This window comes from Phascolarctos cinereus, unplaced genomic scaffold, assembly GCF_003287225.1.
Source record: "Phascolarctos cinereus isolate Bilbo 61053 unplaced genomic scaffold, phaCin_HiC Scaffold_726;HRSCAF=1367, whole genome shotgun sequence".
Classification (NCBI taxonomy): domain Eukaryota; kingdom Metazoa; phylum Chordata; class Mammalia; order Diprotodontia; family Phascolarctidae; genus Phascolarctos; species Phascolarctos cinereus.
In genome coordinates this window covers 421,974,321-421,994,384 of record NW_027556098.1, presented here as the reverse complement: position 1 = coordinate 421,994,384, position 20,064 = coordinate 421,974,321, and the positions used below count along the sequence as shown (strand labels likewise).

General features: G+C 46.6%; 1 long non-coding RNA gene across 4 annotated transcripts; it reads left to right on the top strand.

Moving 5' to 3' along the window:
* The first annotated feature begins 4,475 nt into the window (after nucleotides 1-4,475).
* On the top strand, nucleotides 4,476-19,542 carry LOC144454295 (uncharacterized). 4 transcript variants are annotated; one of them, XR_013482672.1, is made up of 3 exons: nucleotides 4,476-4,704; nucleotides 7,264-9,695; nucleotides 18,217-19,542. It is a non-coding gene; the product is annotated as an uncharacterized LOC144454295 (long non-coding RNA). The 4 variants fall into 4 exon arrangements; XR_013482674.1 differs by lacking the exon at nucleotides 18,217-19,542 and having other exon boundaries at nucleotides 7,264-7,396; nucleotides 7,540-12,432; XR_013482673.1 differs by lacking the exon at nucleotides 18,217-19,542 and having other exon boundaries at nucleotides 7,264-7,733; nucleotides 8,392-12,432.
* Nucleotides 19,543-20,064: the final 522 nt, after the last annotated feature.

Here is a 20,064-nt window from a genome sequence, read left to right as displayed (position 1 = left end):
TTACAGATGAAACAGCTCATTTTACAGGAAACTGAGACAAAAAAAGTGATTTGCCCAGGCTCGCACAGCTAGTAAGTGTCTGAGGCCAGATTTGAACTCAAGTCTAACTGACTCTCGGTCTGAGGCTCTATCCAGCTGCTGTCAAAATAGATAGAGGCTTATTTTTATTGTAGCAAAGAAGTAGAACCGGAGGGAATAGCCATCAGCTGGGGCATGGCTGAATAAATAGTGGTATTTCAATCTAATGAAATAAGGGACAGTTGCAGAGAAGCCAAGGAAGCCTTGAATAAACTGATAAAGAATGAAGCCAGCAGGACCAGCAGAACATCGTGGAAATGAAAGATGCAGTTGTGGGGCACCCTGGTCGATGGAAGGGCCGAGCACAACGTGAAGCCAGAGGAGCTGCCCGTCTGCTAATGGAGGCCAGGAACTTGGAGTGCAGGAGGAGACATTCATGCAGATTGGTCTTGTGTCAAGTGTCAAGAAACGTTTCTTAAGCACCTACTGTGTGCTAGGCACTGTGCACATGAAAAGAAAGACAGTCCCCTCAAGGAGCTTACAGTCCAACAGGGGAGGACAGAAAAAGCTGAAAAGGGAGAGGGGGGAGTCACCAAAAGGTACCCATTGTGTGTGGGGGTGAGGGGCGTGATCATTGTGGAGGTGAAGCCAAGCAGAGGGATGGAATGGAAAGTGAAGTGAGCTGAAAAGTCTGAGTGCCTCGGGAGGAGCCCAGGGTAGAGGCCCTGAGGCCTTGCCGGACACCAGCCTGATTCCTCATCTCCCAAAGATAAGAGCTCAACCTGTGTATTTGTTAGGCAGGTTTTGTTTCTCGGTTTTTAATTGGAGGCATGGGTGAGGGGGCTGGTGATAACATTGCCAAAGAAAGAGGGTCTTGGGCATATCTGGAATAGCAGATGCACAGCACAGGCCAGGAGAAAACCTGGACAAGCTGGCCAGCTTTGGAAGTGACTTGGTTCAGTCTATCAACAAACATTAAAGGGCTCCTTAGGGCAGGACCAGGCGCTGGAGATGCGAAGAGAGGCCAAAGATGAGCCTGCCCTCAAGGAGCTCCCAGTCTAGCTGGGGAGATGCAGAGCAACCACACAGGTGCCGGTGAGCTAGGGATGGGGAAAAGGAGGGGCTGGGGAAGGCTTCCTGCAAAGGGCATTTGGGACAGCTGGAGAGAGAGTGCCCCAGGCTGAGATGGAACAGCTGGGAGGCCTGACTGAGGAACATAAGCACGTGTGATCACACGGGGCTTTGAGCGCCAAAGGATTTTATGTGGGATTTTAGAGGGGGTCATGTGGTCAGATGTTTGCGTTAGGAAATTCTTTTGGTGACTGACCGGAGGATGGACTGGACAGGGGAGACCCAAAGCAGGCAGAACCCCCAGAGGCTCTTGCCACAATCTAGGCATGAGGGGATGAGGGTCTGCACCAGGGTGGGGGCAGGGTCAGAGGAGAGAAGGAGGTGTTACAAAGCTAAAATCAATAGGCTTTGGCAACCCATTGTATATGGGGGAGAGGGGATTATATGTAACAGAGATCTGAGGATTTATGTACAACTATTTTTTCTATTTCGTGTATATGGAAATGCTACCTTTAAACAAAAATTAAAGGTAAGATTTAGAGTTCTGTTTAGGCAGCACCCACTATGTGCTTTGCTAAGTGCTAAGGATAAAACTACAGAGGCAGTCCTTGGCCTCAAAGAGCTTACAATCTAACGGAGGAAGACAGCCCACAGAAGGGGGCTGAAAAGGGGTTGGGGGCCTGGTGGAGACACCCAAAAGCAGTCAATGCAGCTGGTGGAAAATGAAGAGCTGGCCGGTGGGGGGAGCTCCCAGCTCCACCCTCCAGTCAGAGAGGGCCTGAAGGGGCAGGTGTGAAGACCGGGGCCGTTTGGCTTTGGCCAGATGATGAGGTTCCAAGGTTCCAATGGTCCAAGCCTGAAGTCCTGAGGATTAGAACCTGGCTCCAATTCTGAGGTTAGTAAAGGAAGAGCATTTGCTTACACAGCAGAACCCCAAACCAGGGGTTTGAGAGAAACCTTGAATCTTCATTTCATATGCTTGCTTTGGGGGGAAAACCCAAGTGTTTAATACACTCTGCAGGTTACTTTCAACCCTGTCCTGCTTGTCTTTGCTTCACTCTCAACTCCATTCTGTTCTCTTCTGTGCATTAAAAAACAAAAACCCAACATGTTTTATGACCCTCTTTTTTTTTTTTCTTGTTTGACACATTGGCACGCTCAAGTGAAGCAGATCCTCACAGTGGCCGTATCTAAAGTGTCTGTTTCTATACCTCGTAGCCAAGCAACTCTCTACCGAGAGGTGGGGGGGATAACTTCCTTTACCCTAGGCCTTCTGGAGAAAGGCTTTGATGAGAGTTCTAGAGCCTTCGGAAGTTGTATTTCCTTCTAAAGTTGTCCTAGCAGAAATTCTTCTTGTTCTGCTCGCTTCACTCTATGTCTGTTTACACTAGCCAGGAATCTCTGAAATCATATTTTTCATCATTTAATAACCCACCGTACTCATATATTGGTTTTGTTCAGCCATTTCCGAACTAAGAGGAAATCTGAGGCGCCCCCTTGGATGCTAGATCTTCGCTTTTCTTCTGGATCAGGAGGATTATTCAGCTCCTGACTCTTCCGTCCCTGGTATTATCCTCTCTCTTAATCCTGCCCCCCCCCTACCAGTTTCCCTGTTAGCTTGATGCAGTCCTTAGTCCTGGGCTGTCACCGTTGCAGAGCCATGGCACCATGTTGGCTGGCTCCCACACGGATTACTTGCACTCCCAGAGGTTTCCTCACTGCCTCCTCTGGGTCTGACAGTCCTGCCGCTTTCTCAGGGGCCGCTGCGCTCTTGCTGCCTCACTGGCCACTCGTGTCCTGTCTGGGTGTACTGGCCTTTGCTTGGCCTGAGAGATCTTCCTTATGGCCCGCGGGCTCCTGGCTGGCTTTCTGTGCAGTTTGGGGGTGGAAGGCGTCCTTACTGTACTTTCCCGTTAGATGTGTTGGCTGCAGTTTGATCTGAGGTGAACTTTAGGGTTTTGCTGGGGTAGATGTGGAGAAGCTGGGTGGTCAGGCAATCATCTTGGGCAGAAGTCCCTTATGACTTAGGAATTATAAATCCAACACCTGTTTGGGGACTTTGGAGATATCATATAAGGATTGCTGGGGTTGTACCTGGCAGAACAATGGCACTGCTGAGTTTTTCACATGGGTCCCTGCTCTCATGAAGGCGCCAATTTGAAGTGTTAGAAGCCAAAAAAGAAAGGAAAAGAGGAGAGAGGCGAGGCGTTGGGGACGGAAGGTGCAGGAGGATGCCAGAAGAGCGGTCCATCAACACCCAGAGCAGAACCTGACAGGGCAGAGTTCGCAGCCGTTTGGAGAGCAGAGCGCTGGACAGAAAAGAGAAGCTGATTTTCTGAGGGCTTATTGGCTCTTCCTCTGTGAAGCTGGTGGAGAGGTAGTTGGTGCTGTCACTGTCTAGAGACAGCCATGCCTCAAGAGAAGGGGCAGCTTTGAGGGGCCCTGGTCACCCTCCCCTGCCCTCTCTATTTTGGGGAGTAGAAACAAAGCGAGGAAGGCAGGCTTTGTACCTGCTCTGCTGTGAAAAGAGGCCGATGGGACCAAGCAAGACAGAATCCTCTGCTCTTTGAAGGTTGGACTGAGGAAAGTCTGCACGGCCCTATCACTCTCTAAAGTCTGAGAGGCCAAAACTCCTTGGAGCCCCAAAGTAAGTCTGAGGTTCTCAGTAGTTCGCAGGCTTCATGGAGCATTTTGTCACTGAAAGAGTGTAACACTTTCTCAGCACCCTTCCAAGGGTTGGTGTGTGCTAAAAGCTTATCACCTTTTCAGTAGCCAGCGAGTGCCCGACAGGGGGATTTGCTCTGCAGGGGAGCTGGGGGCACCTGAAGGGCAGCAGAGAACAGAGGAGCAGTTTTGTCCAGCAGGTGGCGCAGTGGATAGAGCTCCAGCCTTGGAGTCAGGAGGACCTGAGTTCAAATGCGGTCTCAGACACTTGACACTTACTGGCTGTGTGACCCTGGGCAAGTCCAGTAACTATCCCCATCTGTCAATCGACAAACACTTACGAGGAGTTTGCTATTTGCCAGGCGTATCATCCCTGCATTAAGAGTTTGTGCATAATCACCTGTGTCTGGCAATTCATTTTCCCCCCTCCCATCCAGACAGGGCGGTGTCTCTCTCTGAACTTGTTAGGGCTCACTGTAGGCCTCCCCAAATCTCTCCCAAATCTTTTAAAAAGATTTCTACATTCAGCTTCTACCATACCTGGATAAAAAGACCTCTTCCTGTTTCTGTACGTCTTGCTTCCTGACACTTTGCTAAAGTTTAGGTTTCCGTTTTGGTCAAGGGAGTCTCCAAAGTGCATTCCTCCAATCAAGAATGCAAATAAGGAGCACTGAAGTATCCAGGCAACAGTCAAATAAGTGAAACAGATATGCAAATGATAATTGAACAGCCAACACCTGCAACTTGCATGTGATCGGGCAGGCTGAGGTGACCGTCTCCACCGCCCATGCAATTAAGCAGAAGCTGGTCCTAGCTCATTGCCAGCAACCTCTGTTACTACAGGCAATGGGCATGACAAGTCGGCGAGCGTTTATTAGCCACCTACTGGGAGAGGCTGGGCATACAAATGCAGCAGCCAGTCTGTCCTTGGGGGATGTGACACGCTCACCAGTGAGTACATGCAGGGTCTCCGTGGGGCAGCCCGGGGAATCAGGAAGGCCTTTGGAAGGCGTGTCCTAGGGGGCCCTTAAAGGGAGGTGTGGGCTCCAAGAGCCAGTGGGGAGGAGGCAAAGCGTTCCAGACCTGGAAGGCGAGAGGAGGAAGGTTGAACAGGCCAGCGTGAGCAGAAGATGGTGGACATGAGGACGGATAATGTGCAGTCAAGCTGGGAGGGAAAGGCAGGAGCTAGACTGGGAAGGGCTTTCAATACCAAGCAGAGGCCTTTGTATTCTAATGCAAAGATGGTGGGCAGCCGCTGACCACCAACACAACAAGAAAGGGATGTGCTCTTTGGAATAGCCTCAACAGGGCCACGGAGAGTGAGCTGGCAAGAGGAGAGAGGCTGGAAGTCGGGACTCCGTTTAGAGAGTCCACGGCCAGAACTAGATAGCTGTGGTGGGATGGACATGAGAGATGTCTTGGGGGTGGAATGAGAACCCTGACTGGACGTGGGAGGTGAGTGAGAGGGAGAAATCAAGGCTGATTGAGAGACTAGAAGGAAAAGGAAGAGAGGCACAGGGATGACTTCAGCAGGTGAAGACGATGAGTTCCATCTCTGTCGCTTGAGCTGTAGATGCCCATAGGACACCCAAGTAGAGATGTTGTGAGATGTTGTGGGGGGAGCTGCAGATTTAGCTCCGGAGCTCAGGAGCCAAGTGAGGGCTGGGCGTGTAAAGTTATTAGTAAACAATGGTATTCACAAGCTCCATGCATTTAGAATCCTACGGAATAAAGTGGTCAATCCACAGGCAGGGAAAAGGGAGGAAAAAAATGAAAATCCAGGCTTGTAAGAAACAATTTCCATGAAGAAATGAAAAAAAGTCCAAAATTGTGAACCAGGAAAAGGGCATTTTGGGAAAAAACCCCAACATTTTCAGGAATAAAAAATCAGCTGAAAAAGAAATATCCTTTAACTCAAAAACTCATAAACACTTAAAAAAAATTTACCCTGGACAGTGTGACGCTTGTCTCAGACCTCGCCCTTTGCTGCCTTATTGATTATCCAGCCAAACAGGGATGATCACAGCCTACCTCCCAGGGTTACTGTCCTCGTAAAGCACTCGGCACAGTGCCGGGCACAGCGTAAGCTCTGCGTGGATGGTACCGGCTATTGTTATCATTGAAGAATGACAAGGTGTTTGTGCGGGAGTACTTGCAGAGCGGTCACTTCAAAGCTGGGACAGACTGGCCGTGCCTGACCTCTGGAGGACAGAGCCAGAAGCCAGACTGGCAGAGCTGCCCAGAGGCCCCCTGGGGTGGACATCTGCGGGGGCAGCGGCCTCCCTCTCTGTTTGTTGAGAGTGCTGAGCCACGTGGCCAGCCTCGGGCCTTCAGGAGCTAGGCTGGTGAGGGGAGGCTTCTGCAAGTGGTGTCCCTCTCGTGCTGGAATCCATTAGCCCGGGGAGGGGCGGGGTTTGTACCCAACGGCTGCCGACATCCCTCTCTGGTCCTCTCTGGGAATGCGAACGTCCTGTGACTTGAAGATTTCTGCCAGGACTTGCTGGGCACTGAACCTGCTGCTGGGAGCTGCCTGCTCTGTGGTTCATACAAGGTCAAAGGAGGTTGCACCCCTGCCCCTCACACCCGTTCTTAGCCTACGATGCTTTGGTATCAACCCGAGTCAGGCATTCAGGAAACTGGTAGACCCCCGCCCCTCCCCCGGAGGCCAGAATTCAGGGCAGACCCAGAGAAGGGAGGTCGGACCTGTCCCGCGCCACGCCCCAGTACTGAACCTCACAATGAACATTCCAAGGACGGAGATTTCAGTTGAAATAAGGAAGGGCTCACTGACAGTCAGACGCAGCCAGCCGTAACCCCCCGGGTGAGCTCCGAGAACATCCCGTGTTTGTCAGAGGCCCCCAAGGAAAAGGCAGGTTCTCACTGGGGAAATATAAAGTGCTGACTGTGGGCCAGGCCTTGGCCCTGCCCCAGGGAGCTTACGTTCCCATGGAGGCAGCAGAGAGGCTAGCGGGTGGGATCTGGGGGCGGGATCCAGGCCAGTGTGGGGCTCCCTTGAATGGTGGTTCAGGGAGGCGATCACTACCCACAGGAGGGAGAGCCCTGGCTGTTCTGCCATCTTGCCCTCTCCCTTTGCCCTCCTATTCCCAGTCTTCCATTGTCAGTAACAGGGTCCAGTGGTTTCAAGTCCCTGGCATGCCTTATCTACTTCTCATGACAATGCTTCCTTCACGCTTTTTGCTAGTTGTGATCTTGATCTGCTCTGACCGCACTGGCTGCTGACTCAACTTGTCTCTTCCTGCTTGGTCAAGTCTCATCAGTTTCACTTTTGGTGATGACACTCGTTGCCTGCCATGGCCAACTCCTTACTGAACCTTTTCTTTTCTTTTCTTTTTATTAATTTATTTTTAGTTTTCAACGATCACTTCCACAGTAGTATCCTTTGATCTGCATTCAAACTCTATAGACTTTCCTTTTTTAAAAATCAATTTATTTTTAGTTTTCAACCATCACTTCCATAAGCTTTTTTCTTTTTTTTCTTTTTTTATCTAGGCAACCGTGTTAAGTGACTTGCCCAGGATCACACAGCTAGTAAGTGTCGTGTGTCTGAGGCCAGACCTGAACTCAGGTCCTCCTGAATCTGGGGCCTGTGCTCTACCCACTGCACCACCTAGCTGCCCCCTCTGTAAGCTTTTGAGTTTTAAATTTTCTCCCCCTCCCTCCCCATCTCCCTCCCCAAGACTGCATGCCATCTGATATAGGTTCCACATATATATTCCTATTAAACATATTTTCATTTTCACATATATTACAACATACGTTGTAAAGAAGAATTAGAACCAATGGGAGGAACCACAAGAAAGAAGAAACAAAACAAAAGAGAAAAAAAAAGAGCACACAGTGTCCTTCGATCTCCATTCAGGCTCCATAGTTCTTTCTCTGGATGTGGATAGCATTTTCCATCGTGAGACTTTTGGAGATGGACTGAACCTTTTCTTGAAGAAAGTATGTACCACGGAGAGGTGCGCAGTTTACTGGCAGTTTTGGTTCCGCCCTTCCCTTGTTCCTGTTCTTACCCTCAGGTTCCTTACCCAGTCCCAGCTTTGCTTGAAGCCTGGCTATCAAATACATAGCGACCCAATTTGGAAAGTCTGGTTGGGTTCCTCGTGGGAACCTCTCTACTTCAGCGTCTTCCCCGGGGCTGCTGGGGCACACCCGGGCTTTGGAAGCCCTTTGGGTAGCTCTGTGGGGGAGAGCCTGAAGAAGGGGAGACACACAAGGTTCTGGCAGGGGGCTGGCCAAGGAGCAATCAGGTAGCTCCTGAGCTCGAAGTTCCGTGAATGAGGAGAGGGGGGTGAATCCAGGAGGTAGAAGGGATAAGGCTGGGGAACCAACTGGAAATCGGGGTTGAGAGGGAAGAGGCAAGGGTGAGGAGCCAGCACGACTGGAGGAATGGTGCCCTCAAAAAAGTCAGACACTTATTAAGCACCTACTGTATGCCAGACGCTGCGCTAAGCATTAGGGATACAAAGAAAGGCGACGAACAAATGCAGTCCCTGCCTCAGTTTCCTCATCTGTAAAATGGGGGTTGTAAGGGTCAACAGGGATAAGCTACAGTCCTTAAACTTTGTGAACTGTGAAACGCTGTAGAAATGCTAGTTATTATCATTATTATTTTAGCCCACCAGAACTGATGGATTTCCTGAGAGAGAAGGAAAAGGTGATGTGGTCTACGGGAAAGAACGCTGGTATTGGAATCAGAGGACGCGAATTCAGATCCTGCCTCTGAAACTTCATCCTGTGTGACCTTGGACAGGTCGCTTCCATTCTTTGGGCCTCAGTTTTCTCCCCTTGGACTAGAAAGCTTCCAAAGACCCTTCCCGCTCTGTAGGAAGGAGCAGAGGCTCTGGGAACCTCCCGGTCTTGAGCGGGCTGTTCCGCACAGGAAGCACGGGGATGTCCTGCTGCTCAAAGGGGGCAGAGCATCCGCCTCCAGCCTCTTCTCCCCCCAACCCCGCTCCTAGGGAGACTCATTCCTGCCCAGAGGGGCGGCAGGAGGCTGGGGCCGCCGCTTGGCCGCTCTCCTCCCCGGGGGGGGGGGCACCGAGTTACAAGTCTGTCCGTTCGCTCCCTCCAATAGCGTTAGTCTAAAGGGTGTGATTCTTGGGTCCAAGGTAACTTCTGGTCCCTGTTTCATTAATGGGGGTTAGCAGGAGGACCCCAAGCTTTATACCTATTCCCTTCCCACCAAATGTGCATTCCACAATGAAGCAGTGAGCCACAGCAGAGCAAAAAATGCCAGTAACCCAGAAATGGGAGAAAGGCTCCATCCTCGAATATGTACCAAACAATACAGAGCGAAGGGGCTCTCCCACCGAGAGCCAGAGAACTCAGTTCTACCAAGACGGGCTGTTCCAGGTCACCCCAAGGGCAAATTCCCCAAAGTCTCTAGAGTAGCAAGCTGGGGATAAGGACCTGATAAAGACTGCCGGGCTTTTCTCATGTCCTCCCAGAGCGTTTTCCGTCAGCACCCTGACGTGGGGCCAGCCTCACCCATCCTCCCTCTTGAAGCTGGCAGCCAAAAGTGCCCAAAGCTATGAAAGAGAACCCTTCTTCCACTCTTGCCAATACCTCCAGCTCCAATACAGACACAGGCACTGGTTTTCCCCAGTGAGGAGAAGGTCCCATACCAGTGGGCTTTGGGACTCAGGTCTGAGACACATGTTTAGGGGTCAGGAAGTGGAGACTGAGAAGGAATGGTCAGTCAGTCGGTAGGAGAACCAGGAGAAATCAGTGTCATGGAAACCTAGAGAGGAGAGAGTCTCCAGGAGAAGAGGGGTCAACGGTGCCAAAGAATCCACAGAGAAGTCAAGAAGAAGAGAAAAGGCGACCTGTTACTGTTGGCAGCCTTGGAGAGCTGTTTCCATTGAGTGGTGGGGTTGGAAGAGAGATCGCAGGTGCATGCAGTACAGTAGAGACATTTAGTGAGTTCTTTTTTTAAATTCAATTTTATTTTATTTTCAGTTCCAAATTCTCTCCCTATACTCTCCCCTTCCTCATTCATTGAGAAGGAAACAAAACTCGTTTTAAATATGGGTAGTCATACAAAGCAAATGCATACATTAGCCATATCCAGAAAAAAAAAAGCAAGAAAAACCAAGAAATAAAAAAAGAAAATACACTTCGACGCACACGTTGCCTTCTGAGTGTGGATTAGTCCTTTGGAATTGTGGTTGGCTATTCTTTCATAGCTGATTATCTTTACAATATTGCTGTTAATGGATGAATTGTCCTCCTGGTTCTGCTTACTTCACTTTGCATTGGTTCGTATCAATCTTCCTAGGTTTTTCTGAAACCACTCCCTTCATCGTTTTATATAGCACAGTAGTGTTCCATCACATTCATATGTCATAACTTGTTCGGCTACTCCTCAATTGATTGGGCATTCCCTCAGTTTTCGCTTCTTTGTTACCACAAACAAAAGCTGCTATAAATATTTTTGTACACATGAGCCCTTTTTCTCTTTCTTTTCTCTCTTTTGGGGTATAGATCTAGTAGTGGTATCACTGGGTCAAAGGGCATGCACAGTTTTATGGCCTTCTGGACATCACTGCAAATTGCTTTCCATTCATAAACAGTACATTAGCTTTTCTATTTTCCCACATCCCCTCCAATGTGTGTCATTTTCCTTTTCTGCCATTTTTGTCAATCTAATGGGTGTGAGGTAGTATCTCAGAGTTATTTTAATTTGCCTTTTTAAAATTTTTGGTGATTTAGAACTTTTTTTTCATGTGTCTATTGATAGGATAGATTTCTTCCCGTATTCGTATCTTTTGACCATTTCCTGTTTTTCTTCTAATTTTAGCTGCATTGGTTTTGTTTATGCAAGAACCTTTTAATTTTATAAAATCAGAATTATCCACTTTGTCACCTGTGAACCTCCCTATCTCTTATTTGGTCATGAACTCTTCCTCTATCTATAGATTCGACAGGTAATTTCTCCTATGCACCACTAATTTGCTTATGATATCATTGTTTATGTCTAAGTCATGGGCCCATTTTGAGCTTATTTTCATAGATTGTGTGAGATGTTGGCCTATGCCTAGTTTCTGCAGACTACTTTCCAGTTTTCCCAATGGTTTTTGTCAAACAGTGAGCTCTTTCCCCAATAGCTTGGACCTTTGGGTCCATCAAGCACTGTGGCACTGCACTTCTGTCTATTGTAGACCTAATCTAATCCACTGATTCACTGTCTATTTCTCATCTAGTACCATATTATTTTCATGATTACTCCTCTGTAGGATAGTGTGAGATCTGGCATTGCTAGGCCACTTTCCTCCCTGGTTTTTTTTTTTCCCTTTCCCATTGATTCCATTGATATTCTTGATCTTTTGTTCCTCCAGATGAATTTTGTTGTGATTTTTTTCTAGTTCTATGAAATAATTCTTTGGTAGTTTGATTGGTGTGACACTGATAAGAAAATTAATTTAAGTAGTATTGTCATTTTAAAAGTATTGACTTGGCCTATCCATGTTGTGTGATTAATATTTCTGTAATTATTTAGATTTATCTTTGCATGAATACCCTTTTGTGATTGTGTTCATATAGTTCCTGTTTGTGTCTTGACATACTCGCAAGTATTTTATACTGTCTTTAGTTATTTTAAAGGGAATTTCTTTTTCTAGCTCCTCCAGCTGAGGTTTATACATAAATGTTAATGATTTATGTGGTTTTAATTTACATCCTGTAACTCTGGTGAAAGGCAACTAGGTGGTGCAGTGGATAGTGTAGTTGGCCTGGACTCAGGAAGACTCATCTTCATGCGTTCAAATCCTGCTTTAGACACTTGCTACCTGTGTGACCTTGGGCAAGTCACTTAACCCTGTTTGCCTCAGTTTTCTCACCTGTAAAATGAGCTGGAGAAGGAATGGCCAACCGCTGCAGTATCTTTGCCAAGGAGACCCCAAATGGGGTCATGAAGATCAGATACAAATCAACAACAGCTTTGCTGAAGTTGCTAATTGTTTCAGCTAGCTTTTTTCAGTTGGTTGTCTAGGGTTCTACAACTATGCCGTCATATCATCTGCGAAGAGTGATAGTTTTACTTCCTCATTGCCTAGTCTTATTCTTTCAATTTCTTATTCTTGTAGTATCTCTATAGCTAGAATTTCTAGTACAATATTGAATAGTAATGGTGAAAATGGGGATCCTTGCTTTACCCCTAATCTTATTGGGAAGGCGTCTTGCTTATTCCCATTACAGATAATCCTTGCTCTTTGTTCTGGATGAAATGGATGAATATTTGCAAAAATTATGAATCCCCCATATTAACAGAATAGAAAATAGAATCCTTAAAATCTTTATCTTAAAAAAAAGAAATTGAACAAGTTGTAAATGAAACCTATAAGAAAAAAGTCTCCAAGATGGATTTACAAGTGAATTCTCCCATACATTTAAAGAATAATAAATTCCAATGCTACATAAACTGTTTGAAAACATAGGTAAAGAAGAAATCCTACCAGATTCCTTTTATGATACGAATAAGATCTTAGTACCCTTTCCATTAATTGCCAGTTTTGATGGCACATAGTTGGGCAAAATAACTCCTAAAAATTGCTTTTACTTCACCTTCATTGGTTGTGAATTCACCTTTTTTCATTTTTGATACTGATAATTGGATTTTCTTCTTTTTGAAAATAAAATTAGCCAATGACTTATCTATTCCATTGTTTGTTTTTAATCTAGGTCCTGGTTTTATTTGTTAGTTCAATGGTTTTTTTACTTTCAATTTTGTTAATCTCTTCTTAGGTTTTCAGGATTTCTATTTTGATGTTTAATTGGGGTTTTTTAATTGGTTGGTTTTCTAATATTTTTGTTACATGTTCAATTCATTGATTTACCTTTTCTCTCTTTTATTGGTGTAAGTAGGGACATACACTGTCCCCTAAGTACTGCTTTGACTGTATCTTACAAATTTTGGTATGTTGTCTCATTATTATCATTATCTATAATGAAATTATTGATTGTTTTTATGATTTATTCTTTGACCAATCCATTCTTTAGGATTAAGTTATTTAGTTTCTAATTAACTTTTAATATATGCTTCAAAGGCCTTTCATTGAATGTAATTTTTATTATGTTATGGTAGGACAAAGATATATCTAATATTTCTGTTTTTCTGCATTTGTTTTGAGATTTTTATGCCCTAAATGGTCAATTCTTGTAAAAGTGCCAGACGTAGTTAAGAAATAGGCATTCTTCTTTCTATTCCCATTAACTATTGTCTGGAGGTCTATCACATTTAACTTTTCTAAAATTCTATTCATCTCCTTCCTTTCTCATTTATTTTGTGATTAGATTTATTTTGATCTGAAAGGGATACACTGAGGCACCCCACCATTATAGTTTTACTGTCTATTTCCTCCTGTAATTCATTTGATTTTTCTTCAAGAATGTAGATGGTATTCCATTTGGTGAGTATATATTCAGTATTGATATTAATTCATTTTCTATGGTACCTTTCAGTGAAGTATAGTTTTCCTGTTTATCTCTTTTAATTTGGTATATTTTTGCTTTTGCTTTGTTTCAGATCATGATTGCCACTCCTGCCTTTTTCACTTAAGCTGAATCATAACAGATTCTGCTCCATTCCCTATTTTAACTCTATGTGTATCTTTCTGCTTCAGATATTTTTCTTGTAAACATTTTCTTGTTAGATTTTAGTTTCTAATCCATCCTGCTATCCTCATCTGTTTTATGGATGAGTTTATCTCATTCACTTTCACGGTTAATTTGCCTCCATCCTATTCCTCATATTTATACTTCTCCTTTTTTTTCAACCTTATCCCTCTTTCAGAGTCTATTTTGCTTCTGATCGCTGTCTCCCTTAATCTACCCTCCCTCTTATTCTCCACCCTCCTCTTTCTTTTAATCCATTTCCCTCCTACTTCCCTGTTGGGGAAAATGAATTTCTGTATTCAATTGTGTGTGTTTGTGTATTCTTCCCTTTTTGAACCGGTTCAGATGAAAATGAGGTTCAAGTGTTGCTCACCCCACTCTACTGTCCCCTCCATAGTATAAACTCTTCCTCACTTGCCCTGTTTATGTGAGATAATTTTCCACATTCATCATCTCCCTTCCTTTCCCAGGGCATTCCTATTCCCCACCCTTCCATTCTTCTTTTGAGATCATCCAAGTATAATAGAATCATACCCAGGCTTTCTAATTAGACTCCCTGGAAGACTCCTAGTGAAGATAAAGTTCGGAGGTGTTACATGCATCATCTCCCCTTATAATAATGCAAATAATTTTTTATTCTTTTTTGATTTCTTACTTATATTTGTCTTTCTGTGCTTTTCTTGAGTCATATGTTTGAACATCAAATTTTCTGTCCAGCTCTTGTCTTTTCACCAGGAATGCTTGAAAATCCTCTATTTCATTAAACATCCATTTTTGTCCTATGAAAGATTATATTCAGTTTTGCTGGGTAAGTTAGTCTAGGCTCTAAGTCTAGATCCTTTGCCTTCTGGAATATCATATTCCAATCTCTCTGCTCCTTTACTGTACTAGCTACCAAATCTTATGTGAACCTGACTGTGGCCCCATGGTACTTGAATTCTTTCTTTCTAACTGCTTTCAGTATTTTCTCCTTGACCTTAGAGTTCTGCATTTTGGCTATAATATTCCTGGTAGTTTTCATTTTGGGGTTTCTTTCAACAGGTGATAAATTCTTTCAATTTCTACTTTGCCTTCTGGTTCTAAAATATCTGGGTGGTTTTCCTTTAAAATTTCTTAAAATATGATATCCAGGCTTTTTTTATTTGTTTGTTTATTTGTGGCTTTCAGGTTGGCCAATGATCATTGTGATAGATGATTAATTGGACCTGTATTTTATAGGACTCCAATTTTATTCCAATCAGTATTAATCAGTTTCATATAATTCCATAGTGGTGGTGATTATAAGTTCTGATAGCAGGCCACAGAGCTGTAAACTGTCCATTGTAAATTCATTTGCTTAATCATAGGAAGCTAACTAGAGGACATCCACCCTTGTTTTTCTTTGTTATGGTGACCAAGGCCAGCGTGGTGGAGGTGACTCAATGACATGGAAAGCCCCCTCCCCTCAGCTATTTTTGTTGCCTCTGCATCCCTTCTTGTCCCTCTATTGCCCAACATGGGGAGACAACCATGAGCAGCTGGCCAATGAGTGAGCCTTGTTGCTGGACTGCTCCCTGCTCTCCTTCTAGTCCATCAACCCATGTAGATGTTTCAATACCTGCTCATCAGCACAACTCCATGCGCCTCTTCATTGACTTTGGTAAGACCTCCTGGAAGGTCAAGATAGGTCTGTTAAGGTCTCCTCACTAGCCTATTTATCAACCAATGGGATTCTGTATTTTGTGTAGACCCTCATAGAGGGCCAAAGGTGAGGTCTATCCACCAGTCAGATTCTGTGTTTTTGGCCTGCTCCACCTGTATTGTCTGGGTATTAAGCACTAGAAAACAAAGGCCCTGGAGGAAGGGGATATCTCAGATCATGAGGAAGATCTGAGGGCCACTTCATCAGAGGAAACCATGGACCCTTCAATAAAGTGCCATTGGCCCAGAGCACTGCCTTGATGGTTTTTCTTACAGATTGGACAAAAATCTCCACATTATTTAATTATCTCAATCTGTTTTCCAGGTCAGTTTTTTTTCCTATCATTCCATATTTTCTTCTATTTTTTCCAGTCTTTTGACTTCATTTAATTACATCTTGATGTCTCACGGAATCATTAACTTCCATTTGGCCAGATCTAATTTTCAAGTAGTTATTCTTTTCAGAAGGGTTTTGTACCTCTTTTCCCAAGCTGTTCTCTTTTCATAACTTCCCTAGATAGCTCTCATTCTTTTCCATTTTTCTTCTTCCACTCTTAATTGGTTTTTCAAATTTTTTTTTTTTGGCTCTTTTTTACATCTCTTTGTTTAGCTCTTGCTTTCACTGGTCTAGGAATTCCTCTTGGGCTTGAGTCTAGTCTGTATTTTTCTTTGAGTCTCAGTTTGCAGAGACTTTTCAAGTCATGGTCTTCTTTTGTATTTGTGTCTTGAGTTTCCCTGTCTCCTTAGTGGCTCTGTCTGGTCTTTTCATTGTTAGCTCATTTTTCACTTTGGAAGTCACATTGTGAGAAAGACCTGAGCATGTTTCTAGGAAGCCAGGAAGATGAGTATAGGTGAAGAGAGATTGAAGATGAGAAAAAAAAAATCGATAGGGCAAAGTGCTAGGAGAGATGGTTGATAATGTGATCCAGGACACAAAGAAGGAAGCTGGTCTTGGCAAGCCAAAGGGTCACTTCCTTTTCAGAGACTAGGCCAAAGGTGGAAAGGGTGTGTGAAAATCCACAGTGTTTTAAGATATGGAGGGGAGAAGAGGAAGCTTGTGACAGATAGTCTCAACCCTCTTGCATCATGTCCTCTAAGGGGGTTACTTGCCCAATTCAAGCGTGCGTTAGTGGACCGAGGCCCAGCAGAAGAGCTGACACCTTTAGCTCTTTTAGAGATTAATGGGAGGGTCATTGGGGTTTCTCGTATAATTGCTCATGAACCACCAGCAGTGTGCTTCCCATCAATGAGGAGATATATTTAGTTAGCTGGTTGATGGAGTATTTGATGTGCAGTTGTAGCAGGGATAGTTGGCACAAAAATGATTACCCTCCAGATCTGGGGCATGCACCCCCATGAGTACCACAGGTGCCCAAGAAGATTGGGTTCAAGCTCTGATTACAGAGGCGGTGAGTCACGTGTGCAGCAAAGGACAATCTCACAACTCTGGGTGGCTGAAGATCCGTTTCTCACCTCATGGTGTGGCTGTCATCAGCAGCTACTGCTGTTCTGGGGACATCCTGAGCCATGCTGATGGGAGTCCAGATCTGGTGACCGTTCAGAGCTCCCAAGATCATCCTCTGGCCAACAGGGGAAAGGAGGAGAAAGATCTCAGTATTCCCCAAAAGGCAACTCCCTGGCTGGCCACCAAACCAGCTTGACTGCTGGATCCTGATTCTGAGCTGGCTCACTGTGATGTACGCAGGTCCTGAAGACATGTCTGAGTCTTTCAGCCAATCCCAATGCATTTCCTACCTGAATTCATTTAGCTTCATTACTTGGCTCCCCCAAATTGACTCGTGATTTGATTTCTGGGCACTGACCTTCTCTCAGAAGAGACCTTGGTTAGCGGTTGAGATGCACTGAATTGGTGCCACGTCCTTGCTATGCGCCCTTTCCCCGCTCTGTGGCTAGCTAAATCTCCTTTTGTTTGATCTCCAGGGTCTGATTTCATTCCAGTTCCACACTTGAAGCTTGGGTCCATCCTGAGTCGTGCTGGGCCTATGACAAATGTCAGGGAATGTTCCCACCATGTTTGACTACAAAGGTGGATAGAATTCTGGACTTGGAGTCTGAACCCTGCTCAGACACTCCATGGCTGTGTGACCCTGGGCCACTTTTGCCTTCCTTAGACCTCTGTTTCCTCATCTGTGACATGGGACTGATTAAAGCCCCTGCTTCATAGGGTTGCTATGAGAATCAAGTGAGGAATACAGAAAGGGTTTTGCCAACCTTTATGTGCCGTAGAAATGTTAGCTAGGATGATGATGGGGACATGGTCATTCTGCTCACTAATGCTACTCATGTGGAAGTAGCATTTCATTAAACACTGTTGCTTTCAGGGCCTTGAGGCCATACATGGCTTTCTAGGGCCTTGGGGGAGCCCTTTTGACTGAGTCCAAGTTCTACAGAACAAATCCTTTTATTAAGGGGATTTGTGCTGTGACGTTTGGACTCAGTCAAAGGGCTAGGTGTGGCCTCCAGGCTGCAGGCTCCTCACCCCTGCTCCAGACCAAACTCCCCTCTTTCTGGCCAGGCCATCCTGCCCATCATTCAGACGCACAACCTCGGAACCACGCTTGAACCCTGATTCTCCTCTGCCCCCAATCCAACCAAGCATCTTATCTGCCTCATTCCAAGTCCTCACCCTTCTCTCCTCCCCCGTAGCTGCTGCCCTAGGGCAAGCCCTCATCACCTATTCCTGGGTGCCCACCTCTTCTCTCTGCAATCCATTCTCTGAACACCTGCCGACCAGCTCACTCTACTGCTCAAGAGGTTTCCTTTGCTCCCCCTGGCCTATAGAATAACATGTATGCACGCGTGCACACACACACACACACACATACATGCACACACACATGCGCACACACACACACACACACACATAATCCTTTGTTGTTTAAAGCCCTTTACAGCCTGGCTCTAGCCCGTTTTTCCAGGGTGGTCACACATCACCCTCCCAAAGCACACCACATTCCTGCCAAACTGGACCACGTGCTGTTCCCTGGAAACACCGTTCTAGTTCCCTCCTCCAAGTCTTTGCACAGGCAGTGACCCCTGCCTAGGATATTCACCCCTCCTCACCCCTGGCTCCCTCAGCTGTTAGTACCCTCCATCAAATCACGTTGCATTTCTTTTATCTTGTAGTGGAATAGTGACCAGAGAGCCAGCCCCCAAGCCAGGAAGACCCGGATTTGAGTCCTCTTACCCTGCTACCTACTGGCTGTGCGACCCTGGACAAGACACAAGCTCTCAGTGCTCTGGGCAGTTCATTAAGGCTGCCCATTGAAAAGAAGGTGCCAGTCGGCGTCAGTGAGGGGAGTTTCCTCACCTGGAATTCCCTAGGGGAAGGCAATTCCTGGCTCAGTCCCTGGCTCTGTTTTCATACCTATGAACATGTTACGTTCCTTCAGTAAAATCCAAGTTCCATGAGGGTAGGGACTGCCCATTTAAATATCTGTGTTTCCCATGTCTAGCACATTGCCTGGCCCGCTAATGAATGCTTACATGTAAAAAAGCTGCTTCTCTGTTTCTCCCTAATGGGAGGTCCTATCTCTTCTCCCCCCCGTCCTTGTGTACCCATGCGTGGCTAGTAGTAGGTGCTTCATAAATGCTTGTCAAACGGACGGAGAGGTTTTGAAAAGCAACCGAGAGGGAGAGTAATAGAGTCCATCAAGAAAGAGCAGAAGGTCTCAGTACAATGCAGTTATTGATTGAGACGGGGCCGTGCTCAAGGACCTACGTGTCCCTGGCAGGGTGCTGCGTCCACTGCACAGGACATAGCGAGTCATTTCAGTTGGGAGTACTGGTCACGGGGGGATGAGGAGAGACCCCCTGTAGGAAGGAGCCCTGAGCTGAGCCTGGGCATGAGCAGGGGTCCCAGAAGGAGAAGGAGTGGTGGGAGGGCATGCCGGCACAGGAACCACCTGGGCAGGATCTCTTCTGGGGCTGGTAAGAATGCCAGTTTGGCTGGGATGCTGAGATTGTGAGGAGGGAGAGGGGGAGATTGGTCTGGAAGAGGTAAGCAGAAGCCAGGGAGTGAGCCAAGGATTGCTGGGAAGTGGCAAGGGCCTGGTTGAGATTAAACAACGTGAATGTGTAATGGCAGGATTTCCTGACTTCCTTGCACTGAACTCAGCAGCTGAGGCGCAGGAGCAGAGAAGGTGGAGGACAAGGGGGACTGAGGCCACGGACTGCCAAGTCATGAGTGGCGGAAAAAGGAGGGCCAGAGGTAGAGGGGAGCTGAGGGCCAGGACCGAGAAGAGAGGCCAGGAAGGCCTGGGGGCCTGGTGAAGAGGAGCACTGAGTCAGAGGGAGAGAAGGAAGGACAGGGGCACGGATAAGGGAGGGGGACTCCAGAGCCCTGGGCCCTGGGGGCTCCACTTACGGGTGATGGTGAGGATGGAGGCATGGGAGGCCAGCGGGAGTGGAAGGACAGTAGTGACGCCTCCAAGGATCCCAGGGAGGGGGCCTCACAAGCCATCTGGGCCAGTATTTTACAGCTGTGGAAACTGAGGTGGAGGGAGAGGGAGGGGGACCAGCCTCAGGTCACATAGTCAGCATCAGATGCAGGAAGAGGGTAAGGGTTAGGATGCAGAGAGAAGCTGGGAGCTGGACCAGGGGGCCAGTGATTGGATCAGGGCAGCCAGGCCCTGGAGACATGATGTAGGCGGTAGGAGGGGGCCTCAAAGGAGAGGCTGCTGAGTAGAAGCAGGTCTGGGGAGCAAAGCCTGTGCCCACCCCTTCTCCCGGCTCTCTGGGCTGTTGGCTATGAGAAGAAGAGCACCCACTGACTGCAGGGTGGCTCAGTTTCTGTGAGTCCAAGATGATGGAAAGCGTGTGAGAGGATGGGGTCCAGGTTGGAGGTGGTCAATGGCTGCAGAGGGTTCCAGAGGGGAGGCCAGAGGGGGGCACGCGATTGGGAAGGAGGCAGCAGAGCGGGCTGGGGAGTGAGGTAGGGTGCCCTTGCCAGCCATAGGCTTGGGGCCCCATTCT